The sequence below is a fragment of the Ciconia boyciana genome, chromosome 2 (genome assembly GCF_034638445.1).
Source record: "Ciconia boyciana chromosome 2, ASM3463844v1, whole genome shotgun sequence".
In the NCBI taxonomy this organism is placed as follows: Eukaryota; Metazoa; Chordata; class Aves; order Ciconiiformes; family Ciconiidae; genus Ciconia; species Ciconia boyciana.
In genome coordinates, this window is record NC_132935.1 from 86,905,734 (window position 1) to 86,916,383 (window position 10,650).

Below are 10,650 nucleotides of genomic sequence, written 5' to 3' on the forward strand. Positions count from 1 at the left end.
ATCACCCTCAAACGTATTAACAAAAGTTATTTTAATATGACATTGTAAAAGTGCGACTTAACAAAGTTCAATGGCAAGGTTCACTCCATTAATTACTGCATGGAAGAAATATACAAAGGAAAATGGGGTTACACTCGAGTTAGAATGATTCGCAGAAAGACTGGGGATACAAAAGGGTATGGAGGAACCTCTCACTGAGTCATGAGGTTCAAAGTAGACCCCCTTGCTTTCTAAACTCCTGATGGAGCTTAGGTGCAGCTAGGCCCAATCTTACTCTCAGACTTGGACAACAGTTTATGTCTAAGGGATAATACATGCAAAAATTATCAATTCAGCATGCAATCAAAGCTACCAAGACAAAATCAACGCTACCATACTAGAAGGTTATGCGCTATATGGATCGCTCACCAAAGATCTGCCGTTGGTAAAAGGTCTCTCTGCCTCGAGGAGCAACCTTGAGAGGTGTCGCAGCTCAAGGGGAGATCACTGCCATGCAGCCACGCTGCCTAGCAGGGAGAGCTCAAAGAAGGCTCACTTTGGCTGCCATATTTATAGATAAAGTTGTTGGCTCATAGTCAAATGACATGCAATCGGAAAGATATGTATGAGGCTCCTTGTACCCACAACTTTCTTTGTTCCTTGATAAATGAGTCTTGGAAAAGCCAGCTACTATTCATGTGTGAATCGCATGATCGGTGTTCCAAGCTCATAAGCATTGATGCTTACTGTGCCACCCAGCTTCTTTGTGGGTTCTCAGAGAACATATAGGAACCAGAGGAGTTATTGGTCCGGTCATGGCTCAGGGCTTTACCTCCTTTGGAGCCTGTACCAAACTACTTTTGGTTTGGTTAAGAGGTCGAGTGCATCCATCACATGAAGCCATGCTTTACTACAGGGTTACAGGCTGCCATGCATAATCCGGTCTGCAGTAACTGCTGACCAGGTGTCAATACATCATGATGATACCAAATAAAAGGAAAAGTGAGCTGCCTCTCATAAAGGACCTGGGCACCAACTGGATATGTAAGTGTTTGTGCCCGGGGAGAGAGAGGGCTGGCTATCACAGGCATTTTCCCTGGTCAGGGACACTGTTCTCCCAAGGCAACCTCAGTATCTTTATAAACTCAAAGCTTCTATTAACAATTACATAATCATCACATGTGATGCCATGCTTTAGCTCCCTGTATGGCAACTTCCTAGATCAATCTATGGGGTTTGGATGATCATGGATTATGGTAATGATCATGCTGGTCTTACATGTGCTGCTGACATAGAACCGTGGTTTCTTCAGCCCAAAAGGTTGCTTTCAGCTGATGAACTTCAGAGTCCTACTGGTCCAAGGAACAGGGATAATTCTGTGTCTGTGTGCACACAGACATGATTTTGCCTTCGTGACCTTTCCTTCTCTATCCAATATATGCTATAGGCCTCCCTTGGAAGGTCTCCCCTGTCCTCAGGTATCACCCCTTCCTACTGGGTGAGAAAGGGAAGCTTGGGGTCACACGGAACAGGACTTGAGATTGCTGGTACTTGCTTGTATTTTGCTCCCATATTGTACAAGAGTCTCAAGCTCTCAGTAATGTAATTACCACACAGCAGGGTGGACCCCATATAAAGAACAACCTGGAGATCATCTCTGGCACTCTTATAGCTTTGTCAGAAAAAGTAATTTTTTAGTATTTAAGTGGGCATTTCTACCCTTTCCCCTGCCCTGTCACCTTTTTTCCTTCTCTCTGTGAGTCCCAGCCCATTTTTTAGTTTGAATACACCATAAACAAATGAACAAAGAAACAGAAATCACCAAACAACAAGAAAGCATTTATTCCCCAAACTTGGGATTTTTTACTTTTGGTGCAATACCATAGTGAGCCTGTTGCCATCCCCTAAAATACTGGTAATGTTAAATGACTGTATAAAAAGTAGCATGAAATGAGATTGTCGAAATGGGATCAGGGATCTAGTCATAGATTTAGAGAAATTCAGCACAGAAAAAGGTTCTATAGTAAGTGGCATCATACTGGCTTGCTCTGGACCTCAGACTAAAAAGGGGAGTAAACTGAGAAAGGATGAGCTTTTTTTACAATCTAAGTTATGTAGGAGCATCCATACAGAATTTTTGCTTATTGTTCAGGAAGCTCCTCTGCACAGTACTGAGCTGACGTAAATGAGTTTTCTGTGACCACTTCCCAAGAGTCTTAGATACTTGCTGGCATTGTTAACACTGGGGTCTGGATTATAGCAGTTTTACTGAGATCTGTGCAAATATTCTCTTTTGCTTTTAATCCAAATTCAAAGTAAATAAATTATCGAAGGGACTGCAAGTCAGTAGGAGCCAGGTCACAGAATGGTGAGAAGCAAAGGGGATCCAGACACTTTTTCTCCCCAGGCTCGGCAGCAGATAAGCATTCCCTGTTGCTCTTGAGCCTCCTCCTTCTCCAAAGCAGCCTGTCTTCCTGTCACCATAGGCAACCTGGTGCCCTAACCCCATAGGCAGCCCGGACCCTGCCTCTCCATGGGCATGCTCTCTACCCATATGGTCTCATCTCATCCTACCCCTTTGGTACGTCCTACGCCACTCTGAGTGACCAGGGTGGAAGTAACCTCTGCTGGGGAGGAGGGAGCTCTTTTGAAGTAGGAGCCATGAGGCCACACGGTAACAAGGGTCTGGGTCTGATGCAACTGGTGCAGACACCAGGGCTTTATGCTCCAGGGGAAACATGCTTAGTGGGCCTCCAACAAGGGTGGCTCTGAAATGGATGGAAGCCACCTTTTCTGATTGTCTTGGAGCCCTTTAAGCCAAATGCCTGCCTCACAATCAGGGTTTAGGTGTCTAGCTGTGGGATTGCTTGCCTGCTGGCAAGCAGGTGCGGTGTGCCTACCTTGCAATCAAAGATCAAATGAGAAGGGCACCTTTGCCTGGCCTCCTCTGGCTCCTGAACAGCACAGTTTCCAAGAACTCAAGGATTGTTAAGCATTGTACAGTTGACAAAATTGATATGAAGACCTAAGGAAAAAAGATGGGAAGACAGACTGGCATATGCAAGAAAAAGCTGAAGGAAAATACTGACGATGGAGATGGGCTGCAATAAAAGATGGAATGATAAATATGCAGGATATATAAGAGAAAGAACATGATTTCATATTTATTTTCCTAATCTCCAAGCAGGGAACTTAACTGATATGTAAAATGTTGAACAGACAATTGAATATATATAAAAAGAGAATGAGCAACAATCAACTATCATATGTGTATCTACTTTGTGTGGGGAAAGATATTTTCTGTCTTTCTGGGTAGAGCACTATACCTTCTGAAGGTACTTTTGTCCAGGGCTTAAAAGCTTTTTTAAAGTCTTCTGTGGGTTGGGAAGGGCTGGCCATTTGGCTTGGTATTTAGCATACTCCATTATTGTTCTGAGAGACTTCTGTATCCTGTAAGTTTTCCCAAAACAGCTGTGATGTGTTAAAGCCTTTTTCTTCCTATCTGAAAAATCATGTTATTAAATCACTTCCCAGGTGTTATTTTGCCATTAATCCCATGTATTCCTTTATACCAGTGACCACATTAAATGCTAATTTTTATGCCTTTTATGTTTCAGTGTATGTGCAGAGTGTCGCTGTGCTGATTCCAGAGATGAGCTATATGGTTTGTTCTTATTTACAAATACTTTATACATAAATTTTTAATACAGACAAATACAGACACATAAGCAAATTCTACTCAAAATAATGAAAAAGAAATCCTCCAGGGCAGTGAACAGTAATACTAGCATAATAAAATACAGAAGGCAAAATGAGTGGAGGAGTAAAGCATAATACCTAAGGGTGGTGGCAGTCTGCTAAATCTGATTACTTAAAATGTAATAATGGTAGTGAGAAAGTGAACCTAAAAGTACAGAGATAATGAAAGTTTGAGCTTCTCAAATAGCAACAGTGTGCATTCAGCTCTTAGAAAAAAAGTTTATGCAGTCTTTTTAGTAGCAAGTAAGATTCAGCAATATCTTGTAAAAGTTTTCATCAGAAGTGTTAGGTCAACTATAGCTTCTTTAGTGGTAATCGGCAGAAAAGTTGTCTTCTAATACATCTGTAAAGAGCCAAGAACTCTATAAACACAGTAAAAAATGATACTGAGAAATACAGCTAGATTTGTTTCTCCTAACAAATGATCACTTATATCATAGAAAAAAAATTAATGCTGTCACATGTGAATGGAAATGGATACAATAATTGGATCATCTTCAAGACAGAACTTTAACATTAAGGTAAAAGTCTTGCTCTGCAAGCTTATACCACAAACCTGCAAGCATTCACCCACATAAGTATGTATACACATATTTTTTACAAATTTTCTATTTTATCTATGGATTAAAAGGTATTTCTACTATTTACTATGGAAAGAACTGAAGGACTTTGTCATATAATACCAGTGCACAGCACATAGGCTTGGTGACTTCCTAATACAGACCTGTTCTCAGATTATTTTGACTTTCTTCATTCTGCAAAGAGAATATACCCAGTCCCAAAACACATCTCTGTCATTCCTCAAAAGGTAGTTTGTATGTATGTAATAATTTTTTCCTGAATTCATAATTACCCCAAACTTCATAATGATAAAAACAATACACTATTGTGTATTCAGAATGGAGGCCTCCATTATTTTGATTAGAAATGTACCACTGCAGGAACTGGCACACTTGCTTTTGTCATAAACTCTGGTAACATTATATATCAATGAAAAAACTTTCCCTCAGAAAATTCTGATCACTTCTAGCTCTGACTTCGTATCTCAGAGGAGTAGTTCTCTGTGGCAGGTACGCGTCATCTTGAATTAAAAATTTGGTGGTTCTCTTTGGCTAGTGGGAAAGCTGGTGAAAGACAATCTGCAGCTCTGCTTTATGTAAGCCTAACTACATAACAGTGTAATGTGTAGGGAAGGAGAAAAGTGCTGTTGCTTTCTGCTTCACCTCTCAGCAGGGTGAGGACAGGGAGCGAGAAGGGGGAAGGTAAGGAGGAGGTGGGGGGAAGGGGATTTTTAGTTTTTGTCTTTGTTTCTCACCATCCAAGTCAATTTTTAATTGGCAATAATGAAACTACTTTTCTCCAGGTAGAGTCTGTTTTGCCCATGACGGTAACTGGTAAGTGATCTCCCTGTCTTTATCTCAACCCATGAGCTTTTCCATCTTATTTTCTGCCCTGTCCTATTGAGGAGGGGGAGTGAGAGAGTGGCTGGGTGGGGATCTGGCACCTGGCCTGGCTCAACCCACCACAATTTGTTAGAATTTATGTTAGTATGAATACTGCATTAAAACATTTGCTAAATTATTTGATCATCTTTTACTTTATACAGCATCACAGTCAGGATTTTAAAGAAGCCTCCACAAATCAAGAAATTTGAGACAATCTGAAGACTGTGATGAGAACTGTTTGGGCAATTGTTTTATGATGAATCATAAGATTTATATTATAAGCTCATATCATGTTTTATCATCAGATTTAGTAGTACTGTTATGTAAAATTATATATTCTCTACTTTGAGAAATTCACTAATCTGTGTTTCCTGGAAATACTTTAGTTGCAATTTAATTACTTTTTTCTAAGACCATTTCTCTAACTAGGGAGATTTTTCCTTCCCATATGGCTCATAGGATTTAACCCAATGTAAAACTTCACAGCCCCTTAATTTCCCTCAACAGGATAAACAGAAAATATTTACCTCAGAAAAAAACAATAAATTAAGTGGTGATGAGAATTTTCCTGTGCTTTTATGAGAAGATGTCTTTGCTCTTCATTTTTTCCTCAAACAAGATAAAATACATATAAAGGTCAAATGAACAAGTCATTCAAACATCACTTTTGGACTTAGTATTCAATTGTCCTTCAGACCTGTCTGCTGAGCCAAAATAAGCTCTACCATCTACTACAGATTAATCAGTTATGCAATATGTAACAAGTGCTTTCACTAGGGTCTTCATGTCCTGTTTACCCCAATGCACTAAACTAATGCAAATTACATCTATTCACTGTTAGTTCAATATGATATGTTCTAAGTAGACTTACAACAAATGACCTAATGGGTTTAGCAAATAAAACCCCTACTAAAAACCTATGATAAATTACACAGGCATTCCTTCTGTTAGGTAGACAGTGTGTCCAGAGCTCCAGTAATGTTTGATAATGTTTGCTTATTTGTTAAAAATAGAGGGAGGAAAAAAAATTGGTTTTATTAATGAAATAAGCCTTTTTTGTCAAAAGTTTCCAGGACATACTCAATGTCAACATTTTTTTCCCCAGATATTAACTAACAAAAAATTTGAATGAGAAGATTATTTTAATAAAGCAACAAGAATCTGTAAGATTTAATGATAAACATAAATATTTTATAGCCATTTCCATTAACCATGCCTAATCGTATACTAAATGCCAATGCTTTAAAGCCTTTTTTTTTGTCATGTCCTCAAATTATTAGATGAAGAGCACTCAACACCAAGGCTATGTCTATCTCGGTAACTAGTGTGTACCAGTAAGAGCAAATTTATAAAGAAAAAAAGTTGACATTGAGGACCAACATCCACACTGCATGAGAGGGCAGGGGGTGCATAATACTGACTCTGGTTTGTTCCCATGGCCTGAATGTCCATTAGTGGATGCAGTGTACTGGCTGTGCTCCTGAAGCATATCTGTGGCTTAGCATCATTCAAGAGAAATACAGTTCACGAACTCCAAGATCACTCAATTTTAAAATCAAAATAAGGTAAGTGGGTGTGAATCAGGAGATTCACAGCAAAAGATGACTCCTGATCCAAACCAAAATGCTAACACAGGTGCACTCAAAGTGGAAGGAATAAAAGCAGTATGGTTTTCAAACAGAGCATGGCGAGTAGGAGTGTGAGTCTTCCTGCACTGCTCTGCTCAGGGACATCTCCCCTTACTGGAAAGATCACCTTTAAAGGAAAACATTTACATTCAGCTTCTGACTCTCATAAAGCCAGACTCAATGATGCCTATAGGTGAAATGTTTCATATATCATTCTGCTCCAAAGTGGTGAGTTTTGATGAACCAAATGTAGCAGCTATTTTTAATATACAGACGTATCTGCTCCTTAGCAGAGTGTCTTCTTTGGCTGCTCAAAGCGTTCCTTATGCTTTTCCTGTCCTAATGCATCAAAAGGTGCCACGGATGCATTGTATAACAAAGCCTTCCATTATATATGATCCCAGTTTAAATTTCACATAGTAATACATTTTTTATGTAATTACCTTCTCTACTTATCCTAGCATTGTAGACCTTTTCTTCATCTCAGTTTTGATGACACTGTATTTCATCTAACACTTGAATAAAACTTATGCCAATATATACTTTCTCTCAACCTTATAACCTTTTGAGCCTCTTCTATTCCATTAAGCCCTCTACTAAATGTGACATCTGAGCTTTATTTAGAACTCCCTCTCCCTGCAATATCTTTAATAGCTGTATTACACTTTTATTCCACCAAGGAACAAGGATTTTTATTATCTTTCAAGCAAATGGATTAAAAATAGTTTTATTAGCTTCTCTTACAGCTGCATTCACCTCATTAGTATTAAAAAAGTCAGTATCATCATTTGTATATATCTTTTTCAATTGCCTATAAACCTGCTCATTCAGTCCTAGGTGAAAATGTACGAAATTCTGTTTTAGAGAACAAGTTGCTGCCTTCTTCTCAAACTCTCTTTTGAATAACTTGTCTAATGGAGGGAAGGGAAGCCCAGCAGAAATGTTTACAAATATGTGACTAATGGTTCTGGCCAGTGGTTCTGGCTTTCATGTATTGTGTCCTTGCATTTGAAAGAAGAATGAAGAATGACGTAAGGCAGCAAAGTAGCATTATGCTGTTAAATTGCTGCTTATATTCAGAGTATTTTTATACCTCTGTTCCAAGTGTAAGACATATAGCCAGAAGAATGTCATAACATGCACTGCTTCTCAAAAACCCATGCCAGAAAATTGTTGCAAAATTCTGGACTCTGGCCATATTCTTTCATGTACAAATTCAGCCCTGAAAAAATACATACAGATGGGTGGAAATAAGGCTACTATAAACCCTTTGTCTACACTGCCCAGATCTTCAATAGACACAATCTGGTTAAAGGATGTTATCTCCTTGTATCACTGTCAATGCTGTCTATACTAGCCCATTAATTTGACAAAATCCTATTAGAAATTGTGCAGCGATAGCAACAAAAGAAGGAAAGTAATACAAAGACTCTGGACAGTTTTTCTTCATGCAGCTGAAGTGAATAAAGAATAATTTCCTATGTTGGCTTCACAGCAGCTACCTGATTGCTAATTAAGACCAAATAGTTTGGAGGAAAGACCTGATACTGCTCCATGCAATCATAAAGATTCCTTTCCAAAATGCAAATTTTGCTCTAAAAAAAAAAAAAAGTATTTCAAAACAGATGATTGATGATTAACAAAACAAAACTTTGTGTTTTTATTGCTTGTCAAAGAATGTTTTTCTCTTCACCTTCCAATGGCCATTAGTGAATAAAAAGATGTAAGAGAGACCAACTTTTAAAATCAAGCTAGATGCCACTGAATATTGCTTTTCACGATATATACCCTTGAATTGTTATTAAATACAAAGTTCAAGCTATGGAAGATGATTCATAAGCAAAGTTGTATCTAAAGAAATAATTACATTAACATAAAATGTGTTTTCTCTAAATAATTACATCCTACACATGTCCAACAAACCATTAAACAGCAAAATATCTTGTTTTCACGCCTTACAATTAAGACATTTCACCTAATTGCTATCAGAGTTTATCAGAGCTACTAGTTTAATTCAGCTATCTAACTGAGGAAGTCTCCTTGACAGCGTATGGCACACACACAAACAGGAAAAAGAAATCTGAGGAGTTATTAAAGTTTCAAACAAATTCAAAGTACAGCTAAGAAGCTTGATTGAAAAAAGAAAAGTTTTTAAGGTAAGCGATACAATCTTTGATTCTCTTTACCACAATTGTATTGCCAGTTTTCTTATAAAAACTCACACAAACATCCTTGTCCCAGATGAGAGTCAGACCATGCTCCAGTGAAAATATTACTTCAGTGATCCCATTAATATGGAAACGGTGCCATATAATTAGTAAACACAAGTTGACACATCATCGTATGTATGCAGGGAAGTTATCAACACCATTAATTTAAAATCAGAAACACAGAGACATGGAGAGGGTGATTTACTTGTCCGCGCTCAGAGAGGTTATCTGTGGAAGAGACTGTTCTTGACTATGACACCATCCTTTCTCTATGATGTTCAGCAGAAAAGAAGCATGTGTTTAACATTCCCTCTCTTGTGCAGCACCTAAATATTAGCGTAACACTCCCTAGATTTTTTTCAAATGTAAGAGATGGTATTCACATACGTGCATCTTCCTCATGATTTTCATCAAGAAGGAACAATTTGATTAAATTGCAAATGCTGAAAAATACATTACAGTTACATTCACAGAAAAGCTAATTTCACCCTATGTGAATCTATACTCTCTCCTCAGACTTATCCCTGTCTGTTACAATAAAAGGTAACTTTATAAAAAGGTAGAAAATATTGAAGTAAATGCAAAAATCATGTTAAGATGCTATTAAAATTGTGCTTTTCTTTGATACTCTGTGAAATATTCCCTGATATAAAGATGGTAAATTGTTTTTGTCATTAACAACTGTAAAGAAACAATTGTTTTCTAAAGCCATCACTTTAAATTATCATTAAGCCATATTTGCAATGTCTTATTAATAATACAGAATTGTGTTTGTTAATAATTTACACAGAGACTTGACAGTTTTCCCCCAAGCAAATTAGTCATTACTGGTACCAAAACAATGTAACTCAGAACCAGTAGCATTGCTCTTTTTGCTGTGTTTAGGGAGAAAGGAGACAGCGATGTTCACCACAATTGTACTGACATGAGCAGAGGAAAAACAAAGGCTGCTATTCAGTATTTGTCTACACACATGAAAGAAGGAATAATAGCATTATAAATGAAAAAGCTAGTCTCTGTCCAAGAAATATTTTTTCTACTGTATTTTCATTATCTGCCTGTATTAATATGACTGCGTCACTCAAAAATCAGTTATAAGTTTTACGGATTTATATTAATTTCTAATTTCTATTGCACAGTTTTATTTTAAAAAAGAACAAAACACACAAAGCAGATTTTAAAATAACTTTATAGGTTAAAAAAAAAACAACACAAAACCAACATATAAACAAAACCAAAAGGATAATGCAAATTTTCCAGAATGCCAATAGACTATATGCACCTCAAGTATGGGGCACCTACACACCAGCTTCCCTAGCCTTCCCTTATCCCAGCCACAAAGGAGAGCAGAGATGAAAATCTTCTTTTTCTATTGCCTTCAAGAATTTCCCTTTTTCCTTCTGGTCTTTCCCTGTCACCAACACCTGGCTTAATGTGTCTGCAGATAATTTGAATAATAATCTGCCACAATAAAGTGTTAAATAAAGATGCCAAGCTGCAGATTTCCCTTAAATAAGTAAACTTAGATAAAATGGACAGGAGCTGTTCTCTATATAAATAATTAATTAGAAAAAAAAGATCTCTGATTATGCTATATATGTGGAATCTAGTAGAGACAGATATTAGTAA